The sequence below is a fragment of the Phacochoerus africanus genome, chromosome 11 (genome assembly GCF_016906955.1).
Source record: "Phacochoerus africanus isolate WHEZ1 chromosome 11, ROS_Pafr_v1, whole genome shotgun sequence".
Lineage (NCBI taxonomy): Eukaryota > Metazoa > Chordata > Mammalia > Artiodactyla > Suidae > Phacochoerus > Phacochoerus africanus.
This window is the reverse complement of record NC_062554.1, coordinates 124924073-124941071: the sequence shown is the minus strand read 5'-3', so window position 1 is coordinate 124941071 and position 16999 is coordinate 124924073. Positions and strand designations below refer to the sequence as shown.

Here is a 16999-nt window from a genome sequence, read left to right as displayed (position 1 = left end):
ATTTCTTGACATTAAAACCTAAAGCAAACTTGATGGAGACTCAAATATAATGAAAATAGAAGATAAACGGATGGCTTCAGTATCACTATAAAAACTATCCTCCCAGGGCTTGGAAAGACAAACATACGTCCACAGACCACAAAATGGGATGGAGATTCACCATCTTCACTTGTACACTGACCTCATTTTTATTTAAAAAAAAAAAAAAGGCTTTTTTGCCACCTACACCCCCTTGAAACAGCGAGTCTAATAGCCCCCGTGCCCCAGAAAGAGGCTGTGCAGATTTAGAAGCTTCTGTCAGCTCCCAAGTGAACGCCCACTAATCTAAAGAGGAGGAATGTGCCGTTGGACAGAGATTCCAAATAGCTCTGCCGTAATTTCTACATAACTTTAGGAAGTCACCATTCCTGAGTAAGCCAGGTTACCTAGCAACCAAATGCTCATTTGAATGCTCCCTCCCACCCTATCCTCTTCATCAGCTGTGTTCTCTCCTGAAAATACCAGTGGAAACAAGGGATAGGAATGGGGCACTTTGAAGCTAAACATGATGTAGCTTCGAAGCATAAATAAGAATTATTAGCAATTATTAGTGCTGGGTCTGTTAATAATATGCAAAATAACGACTCAGATAAAAGACCAGGAATAAATTCTACTTGCTGATATCGCAATTTGGGATACATAAAGTAATCCTTGAAGGACCAAGAAAAAAAGAGGTTCTAAAATTTGGATACATTGGCAAATTAGATACAGATCATCTTAATGCCAGAAGGGGAAACAGGCTCCAAAGGTTTTGCACCGGCATGGTCAAGAGAGGTTTGGAGGTTCAGGCTAATCTTGAGGATGGAAAATTAGGAAAGGCTGCAAATCAGAAAACCAAGAGCAACCCTGGCGGGTCTCCCACCGCCCAATCAAATTCCTTAAGGCCACCAAGTCTATGCAAGGACTTATTACACAGAATGGCAGAGAGCAATTGCTTAATGCTACTGAAGAAAAGCAAATTTAAAACTGATGCTAAAAATTCAGACATTGTGAAGAACTGCTATGCTAGATGCAAGGATTTCCTTCTATGAAACTCTAAGGCTAGAAACACTAACTTTCTGGGCTAGGCCTCCAATGAGCAGATGAGATGAACTCCTGAAGTTCTTAAAAAGATATTCTGGAATAGGAGCTGGGAACGTGGGATCTGCAGCCAAACTTACATGAAAATCCTGTCATGTATTTCCTGTGTTGACTTTTTAAAAACATGTATACCCTGCATGGCTTAACCTGGGACTGTTATCTAGATTGAGTTAAAGTACATGTTGCACCTGGTATATGGCATATGCTTGATAAGTGTTTGCTACGCTTGGTTAAGTGTTTGCTATTTATGATGCTGTCCCTTCAAAAATCTTCTCTCTCTGAATAAAGTTTAAAACTGGCCATAACATTCTGCAAAAACTGTACCCCAAAAAAAAAAAAATGTTTAAGTGTCAAAGAACCCATGCCTCTACTTGCAGTTGTACCTGATGTGACAGTCACTCAAGTGTGTAAAACACACAACAATGTGTTTCCTGCTGCCCAACCCAGACACTAAAAGCAAATCTGTCTTCCATTGTTCTTCCAGCCCCGGAAAAAGTCATCATCACTAAACGAGAGATGGAAAGAGCCAGTGTTTCACATCTAACGGAAGTTTTTCTCCAGCATGAATTTAGTTATTTCAGTTTTGGTTAGCTTGTTCCTGGGTCTAGATTTGTGTTATTGTGTGGCTTCTCTTTTGTTAGGAAATAATCATGTAACACAGGTTCAATTTAATGCATACCAACAAAATGAGTGTCTAGATACCTACCTCCAGAACCTCACAGCACCTTTGAAGTTCCGGGTGTGGCTGCTGGAGAATGGTTCAGATCGTCACTGTTGGAAAGTGAGACACATGAACACGGGGAGATCTCGACAAGGTTCTTTACTTCCGCAGAAGGGCGCGGGGACTCAAAAAGCACGCGAGGAGAAGACCCTCCCTATTTATCCCGAACGCAGGTGGTATACCTGTCCCCTTCCCACTGGTCAGGTCAGGGCGCACATTCTTCTCAGTTGGCGAATTGAAACAAACTGTTGCTGGGAGAAGAGGGAAAGAGGACGGGGCCGCAGGAGGGCGTCTCAGCTGAAACCGGAGCCAAATGGAACAACCAAGATTTCCTTTGATAGAAAAGACGTGCTAATTTTCACACAGCCCTTCCTAATCACACCCTCTCCAGTAACCACCGCCTTCCAGTATTTTACGTTAAAAGTTCCCTCAATGGTCTTTATCGTCTTCCCCTCGGTGAATCAATCCTTAAACAAGGTCTCGCTTTAGTTTAGCATTTTGCGAATTTCACATAAACGGAATCACACTGTGTTACTCTTCTACCTTTTCCACTCAACATGGTGGGATTCGTCCCTGTCAATACACAGTCATAGGTCATTTTCATGACGGTCTATCATAATTATACACAATTTCTTTACGCAGTAAGACTGCTGGTTGGCATATAGGTTGTTTCCAGTGTTTTGTTGTTAGGAATAGGGTTACTCTAAGCATTCTTGGCACACATGTAAGAGTTTTTCAGAGGCAGTGATTCCCAACCTTTTTCACAACCCAATTACACAGAAAATGATAGTATTAGAATGGAAAACTGAAGTCATTAGACAAAACTGCTCCCAATCCTCAGCTTGGGATTTGCCTCTGCGACCCAGGAGGCTAAGGGGACCAGGGGACCATTTCACAAGGCATTTCAAACTTCTTTCAAAAATCATTATACCAGAGTTCCCATCATGGCTCAGTGGTTAACGAATCCGACTAGGAATCATGAGTTTGCAGGTTCGATCCCTGGCCTTGCTCAGTGGGTTAAGGATCCAGCATTGCCATGAGCTGTGCTGTAGGTTGCAGAGGCGACTCAGACCCTGCGTTGCTGTGGCTTTGGCGTAGGCTGGTGGCTAGAGCTCCGATTAGACTCCTAGCCTGGGAACCTCTATGTGCCATGCAAGTGGCCCAAGAAATGGCAAAAAGACAAAAAAAAAAAAAAATCATTATACCAATTTAAACTGTCTCTGGCATTGCATGTGTAGCCCCTCTGCTCCACTTCTGGCCAATGCTTAATGCTGACAGACACTCACCAATCTGCTAGATATGAAATGGTCTCAATGTTAAAACTTATTTATACTGCTTCCAAGATTTAAGCAGTAGTGTACTGGAACATGAAGGGAAAGACCAATAAAACACAATAGAAAATACAAAAATATAACTAATTAATTACTTAGGGCAATTAAGGATAGGATGGGGCACATGCCAAATCAGTGGGGAAAAGATGAACTTTTTAGTAAGTGGTTTGTGATTTCCAAAGAGCCATGTTGAAAAAGAAAAAAAAAAAAAGGAGAAAGAGAAAATTGGATCCATTCCCCATACCATACACCCAAATAAATTCCAATGGGTCATAGATTTAAATGCTAATGATAAAAACCACACAAGTCCCAAAACAAAATATGAGCGACTCTCCTATAACCATGTTACCCCAAACTGCAGTCATTATCCACACACAGCTACCATGCACCTGAAAAGTAGCTAGGAACAAAATTTGCAGTTTTAACTTATTTTAACTAATTGAAATTGAAATTTAAAAACTGATACTCAGCTCAGTTATTGGAAAACTCTATGTACACTTGAAACGACATGGTTAGGTGAATTTACTTTTTCAACTGTAAACTGTATAAAGTCTAAATACTGATGAAGTACTTACATCAAAAATTTAGTGACCACATTGAGATGTGCTATAGTATAAAATACACATCGGTACTCAAAAACTGAGCATGAAAAAATGTAAAATATCTCATTAGTAAAAAAAAATGCTAATTACCTGTTGAAATAACCATAGTTTTGATAGATTAGATTAAATAAAATGTATTATTAAATGAATTTCACCTCTTTATTTTTACTTTTTTATTGCGGTTGCCACAAATGTACATATGTGGTTTCTATTATGTTTCTATTGGACAGTGCTGCTCTGCAACTTAGAAGAAAATTTTTTCCACATCATAATTCAAATTCTAGATGAAGTTAAGAAAAAGACTGATAAAACTGACTACCCAAGGAAAAAAATTACATTTAAAAAAGTCATACTCACAGAAAAAAGACAAATGATAAATTGTCCAATATTAGGGTTAAGATAATATCCCTAGGTATATAACATCTCTAATACATAAAAAGCCTTAGAAAATAAAGAGGAAAAAGACCTAAGATCCTATAACAATAGACCAAAAAATATGAAAAGACAGTTCACAGAAAAGGAAATGCACATGGCCCCATAACATATGAAAAGGAACTCAAGCTAGCTCATAATAAAAGAGATGCAAATTAAAACTACGTTAGAATATCATTTCTCACCATTTCAATGGCAAAGACCCAAAGGTGGTAAGAAGGCACTCACATTACCTGCTAGTGGGAATGCAAAATCGTATAGTACCCACAGAAGGGACTCTGGTAATATTTAACAAAACTGCAAATCTATTTATCCTTTGACCCAGCAATCCCACATCTAGGAATCTATCTAAAGATAAACTGGCAAGAATTTGTACATAAATATTCACAAGGCTATTCACTGCAGTACTGTTCATTCAGCTGTCCATTTTGTTAAGGAAAAATAATGTTTCCATTCAGCCTTTATGTTTGATTTACAGATAAACCCCCATCGCCAAAACCAAATCTTTCCTACTACAATGTCAGAACAAAAGACTGTAAGTAATTATATTTCCACATAAAGAAAGTTTGGTATATGTACACAATGGAGTCTCTGCAGTTGTTAAAACACATAGAGAAGTGTTTACACATGGCTCCAGAGTGAGCTCTGAAAAATACCGTTGGGGCAAAAAGGAAGGGGCATAATTAGAGGATGCTACCTTTTTTCTAAGAGGGAAAAAAAACCAGAGATATGTTTGCTTACATTAAATAGAAACCATATGCATATATGTATATGTACATATGTCGTACATAAACCACATATAAACAAAAACATATCGAACACATACATACACACACATACATATATCCATATCTCAGTAGCTAAATATACATACATATGTGGTTTTTTTCTTTGTCTATTTGAACAGACCTAGAAACAATGACCAGTCCACAGGCAATGAGAACTCACTAATGCCCAAACTGTGGTCTCTAAATACCATTTACCAATAAAAAGATCTGGGGCAGGAAAAGTGCTAAATAAGCCTGAAATATCTTGTTAGGCGGGAAAGTAAGGACATCATCAAAGACCATTACAGTCAAGTCAAAAGGATTCAGAAGCCAATTTAGAGTCTCCCCATAGGTCAAAGGCAATTTGAACTTCAAAAAAAAATAACTGCAAAGGACTGCAACACATAAACTGTGTTAAAATTCTTAAGTTCACAATAATACTTAAAAAAAAAAAAAAAAACTTAAGGAGTTCCCGTCGTGGAACAGTGGAAATGAATCCACCTAGGAACCATGAGGTTGTGGGTTCGAGCCCTGGCCTTGATCACTGGGTTAAGGATCCGGCGTTGCCGTGAGCTGTGGTGTAGGTCACAGACTCGGGCTCGGATCCAAGTTGCTGTGGCTCTGGTGTAGGCCGGCGGCTATAGCTCCGATTCGACCCCTAGCCTGGGAACCTCCATGTGCCGCAAGTGTGGCCCTAAAAAGACAAAAAAAAAAAAACCCCAAAAAACAAAAAAACAGCAAAAAAACTTTAACACTGTAAATCAACTATACCTCAATAAAAAAATAAATTTAATAAAAAATTCATTGTTAGAAAATCAACTCATAACTCTGAAGATTATTGAAAATGGAGTAAAACTGAGCATTAATTTTCTGAGGTCCCCATTGTGGTGCAGCAGAAATGAATGTGACCAGTACTCATGAAGATGAAGGTTCGGTCCCTGGCCTCGCTCAGTGGGTCAGGGATCCAGCATTGCCATGAGCAGTGGTGTGGGTTGCAGACATGGCTCAGATCCCTAGTTGCTATGGCAGTGGTGTAGCCTGGCAGCTACAGCTGCAATTAGACCCCTAGCCTGGGAACTTCCATGTGTTGCAGGAGAGGGCCTAAAAAGAAAAAAAAAAAAATTCCTATATAAACTATACCCTGAGGTAACCATATAATTGATGTGGTCAATTTCTTATTGATGGCAACGCTCCAGCTAACAAATGCAGAAGAGATGTTAGAATATCTTCACTTTAAAACTGTTACTGAAATAATATATCTAAGCAATGACTTTCCATGGTTTTTTGAAGGGCCTGGGGAAGCTTGAACAGCAACATCAAACCGACCATACCTAAGTCCGAAAATGAAGCAACAAGAAGGCATGTGTGTCTCCGGATGTGATGTAATAGGAAGAACGTAACACTTTTTTTGAGGTATTCTTGCCAAACTACCTGCTCAAGCTTCCAGGCTCAAACAACAGGAAAAAATAGGACACCCAAGAACATAGTAAAGAACCCTTTAAGAACACTTTGAGAAAGATACACTCGGTAAACTCAGAATGCAGGGAACCCTATAGGACAAAGCCTTGTTTCCTTAACAATTGAAGTGCTAGGCAAGAAAAAGAAGAGGGGAAGATGGGGAAAGGAAGCCTATAAAGAAAGACAGATGAATCTCTCAAGTGTGAAAATTGTCTGGATTCTGAAGGAAACAATAATTAAAAATATTTATGAGCCCACCAGAAAAATTCAATTACTGACTAGATTTTTTTTTTTTTTTGGTCTTTTCTAGGGCCGCACCCTTGGCATATGGAGGTTCCCAGGCTAGGTGTTTAACCGGCCACAGCCACAGCCACACTAGATCCAAACCACATCTGTGACCCACACCACAGCTCATGGCAACGCTGGATCCCTAACCCAGTGAGCAAGGCCAGGGACCGAACCCGCAACCTCATGGTTCCTAGTACTAACTAGATATTTGATATTAAGGAATTAGTGTTATTTTTTAGGAATGACATTGTGGTTATGTTAAAAAAAAAAAACCAGCCATTATCATTTAGAAATATAAGCTAGTATATACAGACAAGAGGACATGATGTCTGTGATTTGTTTCAAAAAGAACCAGTAGGTGAGGGGAAGGGAACAGGTGTGTGGTGGGAAGAGGAAGGGAAATGCAGAAGAGAGAACCGCCCAGGAGTTGGGAATTAAAAGCCCGACTTGAGAGTCAGACAGCCTGCACTCCAGACTCAGCATGGCCACTTGCTGGCCCCAGGACCTTGGTCGAGGTCCCAGAGGCCCTGACGGAGGCTCAGTTGTTCCTTATCTAAAAGTAGTAGTAATAGTCATAGGTTCTTCGGAAGGTTCTTCAGAAGGTTGTTGCAAGCATTCAAGAGGACCATGTATGCCATGTACTCAGCACAGCACCCGGGGAACAGAGAAAACTCAATACAAGCACAGCACCCGGGAGAAAGCACTCAATACAAGTTAGTTTTTTTATTGCTATTGTCAGTTATTACCATTGGTGCTCAAGATCATGAAGCTAGAGTTAGGAGGTCATGAAAATGGGATAAAATTTGCTGAATCCTAGGCCACACCCTTTCCAACACATTATGATGCGGCCCCCACCTCTAACCAGGGTCCCCCAGTGGAGCCGGAGGACAAATAACCATCTGCTCTGCAACAAGAGTATTTATACCACAACCTTCAACGACACTGCCACTCAGCTGGCTTCTGCATCTAGCCGCCCTTTGTGACCATGATGTCACTTAAGGTTCCATACTGTGGATGGCTCGTCACCTGGTGGAATATTAAACACTCGAGTATTTTACCCCCTTTATAAATTACCATGCACAGTCATAAATTCACAATGATTAAAATACTGTGCTATTTCACCATCTTCCCAAAACATGGTTCCAAACTTTTACTACACTGGCATAAATTATATATGGCAAACCTCAGAATCTCAACATATAAAACCAACAAAGTTATAAAAACATCAGACTCTGGGAGTGCCCATTGTGGTTCAGTGGTTAATGAACCTGACCAGCAGTCATAAGGATGCAGGTTTGATCCCTGGCCTTGCTCAGTGCACCAAGGATCTGGCATTGCTGTGAGTTGGGGTGTAGGTCGCAGACATGGCTCAGATCCTGTGTTGCTGTGGCTGTGGCGTAGACCAGCAAATACAGCTCCACAGGGGGAAAAAAAAAAGAAAAAAAAAACCCATCAAACTCTGCATGCAGCATGAATATAATAATATTATAATGCTAAGACCTGTATCCTGATATCTCCCATAAGGTAAACATTTCCACTTCTAATACAGTAACAGAATTACGAAATTTGAGAAAAACCCTTCAATACGATTTTACTTCTTCATGTGACAATTCTAAGCACATTCCAGTTCTTGGTCTGTCCTTTCTTCCTGACACCACCTCCTCGTTCTCCTGGCTCTCTGAGAGTCTGCACTTTTCAGGATCCTTCATTCTCCTTTCCGTCCACAGCCCGTAAAGGTTGGTGTTCCCTGAAATGCGTGGTTAGTGCTCTTCGTCTATTTACTTCCCCTGACAAATTTCATACAAAACCATGTGACTTCAAATACCACATATTCAAAAACTCTCATGCATTCATTCAACAAACCCGTGCTGAGCCCCCTAGTGTGTGGTAGGTATCTAGGGACACTCTCTGTTCCCCTCTAGACTTTTACTCACTCTCACAAAGGAACCATCTATCATGCAAATTATGTCTCTCCTCTATTGACAATCTTTCAATGCCTCTCACTGCTTCTATGTCGGGCAATAAGACCAAACTCCTCACCAGTGAGGCCTTGCAGAGTTCCCAGGCCTTGCAGAGTTCCCAGGCTCGTTTCCCACTATGCACCAGCAGATGCAGAAAAGCCAGCCACACTGACCCACGTCCACATGTCTCCACAACATCGTGGGTCCTCCACCTGGAGGGCCCTACTCCATCTTCCATCTAACCCCAAGTCCCTTTGTCCCCAAATGCCAGCCTATGAATTAGTCTGAATCCACAGAAAATGAGGAGAAATGATTAGCAAACCCACATTGGTCCCCTAATATTTTTAGAAATGCAAAACAATACCCTTGTGTAGCTTTCAAGTGTCATCCCAAATACCCCCTTCTCTGTGAAGCCTTCTATGACTTCTCCATGTTGGGGGATCTTACAATTTATTGTTCACACTGGGAAGACTTCTGAGGGCAAAGGGGGTGCATTAATACTATGTTGAACAACAGGCACAGACCAGGACTGTCCCAGGGAAACCAGGACGCCCGCTCAGCCTACACTGAGACAGAGTTGGCTGCCTTCTCCCCTCAACTCCCAGGGCACATGACCACTTCCCACCTACCACGTGCTTGCGTATCAATTCCCACGCTCCTCTGAGAAGTCTACAAAAGGCAGGGCCAGGGTTTCTATCTGTATCTCCTGCATCTCGCCAGTGCCAGGCACGGAGATGACACAAAGTATCATCCACAAAAGTAAATGTTTAATACATTATCTAAGTGAGCAAGAGAGATTAGATGCTTTAACCTTGGCCAGCAAAAGAATTTAAAAATTCCCATTATCTTTTCTCATCCCTGAGAAACTCCACTTCCTCATTTGGTTAAAGAGTTTTACATGGGAGCAAGGTCTTCACAGGGAAAAATTCTAAGCCTCACCTCAGACCAATGAGTAGCTGTCAATCAACCCACAGGTACCGATTCAGCACGTGATACTCTTAAAGCCCATTAGGCATGCTAGAAGTGATAATTCAGTGGGGCAACAAGAAATACATAAATGAAGAGCAAAACTAATAATGCAATAAAATAAATAAACATCAAATAAGTGTTGTAAGAGTTCATGGAAGCCAAGGGAGAAAGCACTCTGATGGTCAGAGAAGAAGCTCCCTGGAGAAGAGAACAGAACTGAGACTGAGAAATGGCTTGGACCTCAAGAGAAGCAGCAGAAGGGAGGCAGCCCCAGGCAGGGGGGGCCTGGGTGTCGGGGCGGTCACTAAGCATAAGCAGAACATTTGTTTTGGGAGCTGTACCTAGACTGTCCTGGATTCCTGGCACAGACACCAGAACATCTGAATTTTCAGTAAATATTAAGCAACTTAAGGAGGTTCCTGGATTCTCACCTCCTTCATCAACATGGTAACAGTATCCACCTGAATCACAGAAGGAGCTGTATGTTGCTTATTCCTTTATAACCCTTTAATTGTAAGAACTGTTACAAAATTATCTAGGGAAATTGCTTCGGGAAGAACTTTCAGACAGAATTGCTGAAGCCACCCCTTGGCGTGTACCAATTATCTGTGTCTTTGAAAAGTTCTCCTCAAACCTCGGCTTGGCAGCCTGCAGCAACTCCTTAGTCTACATCTGGCCTTTCACTCCTCCCATGAAAGAAAGCTTAGGGTTAATATGGGGGTTCCCCTGTCAATAACCATGTGCAGATCTCCTTGTCGACTCTGGGGGTTCAGGGAGAAGCTTCTAGGAGCGCTTGTGATAATACACACTGCAGCTCTTACTTAGATTGCTGAGTGGGTCTCACCTACTCCACTAGCATTTGTGATGAGGGGTGTGAAAAATGTCCCCACATTTCAGCAAAGACTAGCAACCTCTCATTGGCCTCCCCTCCCCTGCTCAGGCGGGGAAAATCTTAAGTCACCAAGCAAGGTGGAAAGCGTCCTAAAAAGATGGCTTAACAATGAACTGAAATGACTGCAATATTCACTGCATAGAAATAAAACACAGACCCATCAAAGAAAGGGAATTCTTATTTAAAAACCATTCTCCCTTCTCCGCTTTAAAGCACCTTCTTCCAAAAGCCCTGGAGCACTCAGAATATTGCATAACTACAGTTGCCTCTACTTTTGAAGGACAGTTTTAGAAAATGACCGATTCAAGTTCGTATGCAAGGAGTCAATAGGATGTGTTTTCTCAGTAGCAGTCCTCAGTTTAATACTTTTTCTCCCACTGACCCAACTGATAGGGCCAACATAGGTTATAAATTTATAAAGGAAAGCAACAATGTTAGGTCTTGGCTAAAGAATCCTTGCCTGGCACAAATGTGTCTAGTGAGCTTGTAAAATTTTCGTGGAGAACCATTAAACCACAGCAAATGAGAAAAAATTTGGTCTGAGTTACAGTAATATTTATTTAACCAATATTCATTTAACTAACATTTATTTCAGCAAAAAAATAAGGTAATAAGGATGAAATTAAACCATCCTACTTCTGTGATTTATAGGTAGATTTTGGTGTACAGTAAATCCTTTTGAAGGTGCCATTATAAAAACCTCTGAGATGCTTTTCAAGGTTTGTTGCCCAAATCTTTAAAAATCATAATCACCACTGAGATATTCTTTATCCATTATCCACCATAGGACCTAAGAGCTAAGTCCAATAAAGAAGCAAAGCGCTTTAGCTCTTACTAAATGGCCCAAGAGCCTTTAAAAGTCAAAAATGCTGTGGAATCAAAAGTGAAAACAAAGGCAGAAAGATCCCCAAACTTGGGAATGTTCTAACTCCACTTTTGTACAAGGTACAAAGCATGCAGCTTCAGCTCATGACTGCTGTAAACATCGATGCAACAGGCAGAAGCAGGCATGTGCTGGAAGATCTGAAGGCTTGATGGAGAGAAGTGGATGGAAGTAATAAGGGAGGTGTGGGGGCCAAAGGAGGACGAGGCACAGGGGCCCTGAGGACAGAAGGGAGAAGTGGCTGGGAGTAGAAAGTCTACACTTGCGTGGAGAGGTGGGAGGAGTCAGAAAGAAAAGTGGGTCTGGACAGAAGGTTAAAATACTGGAAAAGATCGTTTGGACACACAACCCAAGTCTTGCAGGAAAAAGTAAGGTGGTGGGAAAAGCAGCAGGTCAGCCTGCGATAAAAACCTAGGGGACAGGAGTTCCCATCATGGCTCAGTGGTTAGCGAACCTGACTAGCATCTATGAGGCTGCGGGTTCAATCCCTGGCCTGGCTCAGTGGGCTAAGGATCCAGCGTTGCTGTGAGCTGTGGTGTAGGTCGCACACGCGGCTCGGATCCTGAGTTGCTATGGCTTTGGTGTAGGCCGGCGGCTACAGCTCTGATTGGAACCCTAGCCTGGGATCCTCCATATGCTGTGGGTGTGGCCTCCCCCCCAAAAAAGACAAAAAAAAAATATGTAGGACAGAAAACCATGGTAAAAGCTGCAGCAAGGATAGGGAAGTGACAGGGACATTTGGCAAAGGAGCAAGGTAAAAGGCAGCCCAAAGAGAGCGAACAGATGTAGAGGCAGAGCCACAGACTGAAAGCTGGCAGGCTGAGTGTGCTCGGGGCATGAGACAGGTCTCAACTCTCCTTGTTGTGAGTGATCTTAGAGGGAGCAGCAGTGAAGGCCCATTCCGGCTTCCTTGGGAAAATCCAGTAAACCAAGAGGTGGGGTTCCCTGAGCTTCCCCAGGCCCTCTCCCTGACTACTCAACGCAGGATCATTCTGGGGGAGATCCCAGCATGGACAACCCAGAGTGCTGAGGCCCCAGGACAACGTCAAATAAGACAAGGGTACACGAAAGAACTCTGAAAACCATAAGGCACCTTATAAAAATGTGAATCTCTCAGACAAAAAAAAAAAAAAGACAAAGACCAGGGTCACAATCTGGAGTGAAGAATATTTGTCAAGTACAGATATATATATATATACACATCCCAAATCAAGATGCCCCTAACTAGAAATTCTAGTAACTTGAGAAGACATTACGGTTGGTATGTTAACTTTCCTGTCCAACACTTTTCGGCACTGAAAAACTCTACCTAAGGCATAATAGGGAGCTCCTGGTAAACTATCCTACTGATCTATGAAAATGGACATCTGAATCTAACGTATTTCCAAGGAGGTTTCTGACACAATGCAGATCTTAACTAATTAGGTGAATTCCATTCAATGCAATCACTCATTGAATGACTTCCAAGTGCACCGCCACCATGGGGGCTGCAGAGATGAGCTAAATAGTCTGCCTCCCAGTAGCTCGGGGTCAGTTAATCTCAGTTTCCATTTCAGACTGGGGAAGCTGCATCTTCTCTTGCAAGTACAGAGAGAAAGCAATCTTGACATTATGTGACTAGCCTACAATCTAGGAAATACATTTTCCAGGAACACACTGAATAGGAAAAGAAAAAAAAAAAAAAAGAAAGGAACTTCTTAATACCCAGCCCCTGGAGACACTGCTGTGTTCATTTTTATGTTCATTCTAGCCACTATGTTACATCTAACCACTCCTGTCCTGATTGCATAACCACAGCATGTCAAGTTGTTTCTTGCTGCAACTCTAACTTGTAAAACTCAACTTCAGACCTGAGATAGTCAAGCTAAACAACCGCCTGCTTTAAAAACACGTATGTATGTAATTTACATGTCACTTCAGATAAGCTCATGAATTATGATCTCTTAAAGTCAGAACCATCACCAATTTTAAAACACGGTTTCAATGAAGCAGTTCTCCCTGCATGCAGGCCCTAGCTCTGTCTTCTCAGTTGTCTAAGTAGTTTATGTTGATTTTTTGCAATCTGTTCTTCATGTTTTAATGAGAACCTAGTTATTCACAACTTTAACTTCTCCTAAGATCTGGGACTTCTAAAATTCTAAAGAAGGAACATAAGACGGCCCAAAAGGCACTTGTCCCTGCCTCACAGGGCTCCATGCTGCATTGCTAAATTCAGGTGAAGCTGAAAACTATAATGCTTGGGGCCCTCTGTGAATGTTCTTCTGCACTCTCCTGTTCTAAGGGGAGGCACCATCACTCTTCCTCTCCAACCTGGGGCATCTCATTCTCTGACAGAAGTTTGCCAGTAGAAGGCAGCCACTAGGAGTCTGCAGCAAGCCACTCAGGATGTAGCAGGCAAGGCTTGCCTGGTCCAAAATCCAGCACAGCACCAAGGCACCATCAACCTGGAAATGCCTCTCACAATGGGTCACGCCACCTTCCTCCTGGGCAGAGTTTCTGCATCAGTCACAGCAAATACTGCCAATTACTGGACAAGGTTTGATTTCAACCCTGTGATTCCTCAAGAAACTCAAACACTTCAGACAGGGGCCTATTAATTCCCAGAAATCCGACAGAGCTGGACAATAAAGTGAAGTCAGGGACCCGATGGCAAAAGGGTAACTTACTAGCCAAGAAAACAAAATCATCAGCTCGACCAGGGAAACTGAGTCAGTGCTGAGGAGGGATGCTGGAACCCCAGGGCTCTTCTAGGATGAACTTGTCACATTGGATAGAAGATCTCCCTACCAACCAAATTTTCCCATTTTTCTTGGGAAAAATGCCCAGATGCAGATAAAGTTGACAAAAGAAGCACCCTACTCCTTCACAAGCATCTGCTCATCCAAGGGCTGAGTTTGCTTGTCATTGTTGCTTTTCCTAGTAGCCTTTCAGAGCCGGTTCTCCGAACCCAGTGTGCACAACAGGAAACACAAGGGAGGTTACATTTTGATGCCACATTTCTGATCCCTGAAGTGCTAGTCCTAGAGTGGGTTTAATGCAGATGTGAATATATTCAGTTGTCCTATCACTAGCACTTCCTACTTTACAAGCAGAAAAAAAACAAACAGATGATCAAGCCTAAATTAATTTCCATGTCTGATCAATTGCATTTCCAAAGCGGCAACACAGAACACGTTCTATTGATCCTAAAATCCAGCTACAGAAATATGAAAAAAGGACGAGAACCTCCAAATGGAGCATCTTGGACTTAAAAACTCTTCAGAAACATCACCTTTTCCCCTCAAGAAAGTTAAAGTAGCCCAAGCCCTACCCACAATTTTTTTCTACCCAGGTATATCCCAATTCTACTAAGGGAAAGGTTATTCTCATTAGGCAGAAGGTGAGCCCAGCCCCTGGAGTAGGGAAGGGCTCATAACATCAGTCTGTGTGTAATGAACATGTCACTTCCCCAAACAGCCCATACTGTTTCCTAAAAGAAAAAAAAAAAGAAAAAATTAAAAGTGCTACATAGAATTCATGGTGTGTCAGCCCAGCTCCCAAAGTCTGAGTCAGAGCATATGTGTCTTTACCGAGGTTCTGTGTGACCAGGGTGTATCACTTTCAGACTTGCTCCAATAGCTGAACTTTAGGGCTTGTCTTCCAGCCACGTAGAACACAAGCGCTATCTATTTTAAAACAATTTTCCTACCCCGCATGCGATGGAAGATACCTCATACATAGGTCGTCAACTTCCTACTGGAAACCAAACACTTCTATCTCAAATTGTGCTTGTCATCCCCCAGGATTAATGAGTTGTTATTGTGTATATATTTTTATCTCTGACCGTGCAACTCTTGGAGCAAAGAAAGCCACCTCAATTTCCACCATCGTGCCTGATCCAATTCAGAGCTTTAGAAGAGGGATGAATGGGAAATGAGAGCCTCTAAACCCAGGGGCTTCTCTCACACAAACGGTAGGAGCTGGGAGGGGGGGGAATCCCTCGGAGGAGGTGGGGGGCAGGGTGGAAGATGGGGAAGGACATCAAGCAGAAGACCAGAGGCAGCTGCGGCGGCCGCACTCCGAGAACTGCCTGCAGAGGGGAGTGAAATCTTTCCCTTGTACAATAACGAAGCACCCTCTGGCTGCCTCGCATGGGCACGAATAATAAATACATCGAGATGGGCAAACAGCTGCACGGAAACAAGCCACCCCAAAAAGGTCAAAACTTCAAAAATCCCAGAGATCACAGAACCCACACAAACACATCAATCTGTCGGAGCGGGAGAAGAGAGGGGAGTGAAATCTTTCCCTTGTACAATAACGAAGCACCCTCTGGCTGCCTCGCATGGGCACGAATAATAAATACATCGAGATGGGCAAACAGCTGCACGGAAACAAGCCACCCCAAAAAGGTCAAAACTTCAAAAATCCCAGAGATCACAGAACCCACACAAACACATCAATCTGTCGGAGCGGGAGAAGAGACTTGGAGATTTAGCAAAGGATTCTAAATTTTGTTTTTTCTTTCAAGCTCTGGCTTGCAAAGTACGGCGGCTACAGGCAAAGCTCGAGAGGAGCAGGAAAGGCTGAGGGCGGCGGGGGTGCGGGTGGCAAGGGAGGGGTGTCGAACCCCAGCCACCCAGGCCTCAATGTGACCAAAGTCGTCAGCAGCCCCAACCGCATCTCAGCCCCTCCGCCCCGGCCAGCAGACGCCCCCTCCAGCTCCCCGCACCCCAGCTTCCGTCCCCTGCAGCCCCGCCGGCCCCGCAGCGGCGGCGGTAGCCCCAGCAGCCCCAGCAGCCCCGGCCCCAGCCGCCCCAGCCGCCCCAGCCCGGGCCGCGGGCCGGCAGCGCCAAGCCCGCGGCTCGCATCCCCGCCGCGCGGCAGGCACCCCGCAGGCCTCCCTCCCAGCCCACCCGGGCGCGCCGGGGAGCGGAGCCCGGGCGGGCTGCGCCGCCAACTCCCGCCGCCCCGGGCTGGCGGGGGCTCAGGCTTACCTTGGGCGCTCGCGGGGGGGCTGAAGGTGGCAAGCCTCCCGCCCCCCGCCCGGGTGCTCCTCGCCTGTTTTCTTCCTCCCTCCTCCTCCTCCTCCTCCTCTTCCTCCTCCTCCCCACAGTCAGACGGGGTCTCCCCCTCCTCCCAGCTGCCGGGAGTAAGAGCCTAAGCCCCCGAAGCCCGGCCCGCGTGCGTGCGTGCGTGCGGGAGGCGGCGGCGCGCGGCCAGCTCGCCAGTAACTGAGCGCGGCGCGCGGCTCCCAACTCAAGTGTGAAAGAAGCGGCGGCCGCAGCGGCCGCGGAACAGAACGTCCCCCCGGGAGTGGGCAGGGAGCGAGCTGGAGCCGGCGGGCAGCGAGCAGGGGAGGGGACCAGGACGGAGGGAGGGAGGGGGGGAGGGAAGGAGGGGACCTCCTCGCCCAGTCACTCACTCGAGGGGCGGGAGCAGACGGCCACGCCCCCTCCGCTGGCCCCTCCCCGCGCCCGGCTCCCGCGCTGGTCCAGCTCCCCGCCTCGCCCCCGGGAGGGGCCTGCCCCCGAGGCCGTGAGGGCGCCCCGCACCCTGGAGCAGGAGGCCGGGCGAGCGGGGTGCCGAGGCTGCAG

General features: G+C 44.4%; 1 protein-coding gene across 1 annotated transcript in view; it reads right to left on the bottom strand.

Moving 5' to 3' along the window:
* Positions 1-16744, bottom strand: part of C11H1orf21 (chromosome 11 C1orf21 homolog) — a 232500-nt gene extending 215756 nt beyond the window's left edge. The window contains exon 1 of the mRNA XM_047751876.1: positions 16400-16744. The gene's annotated coding sequence lies outside the window, so the exon portion shown is untranslated. The remainder of the gene's footprint in view (positions 1-16399) is intronic.
* Positions 16745-16999: the final 255 nt, after the last annotated feature.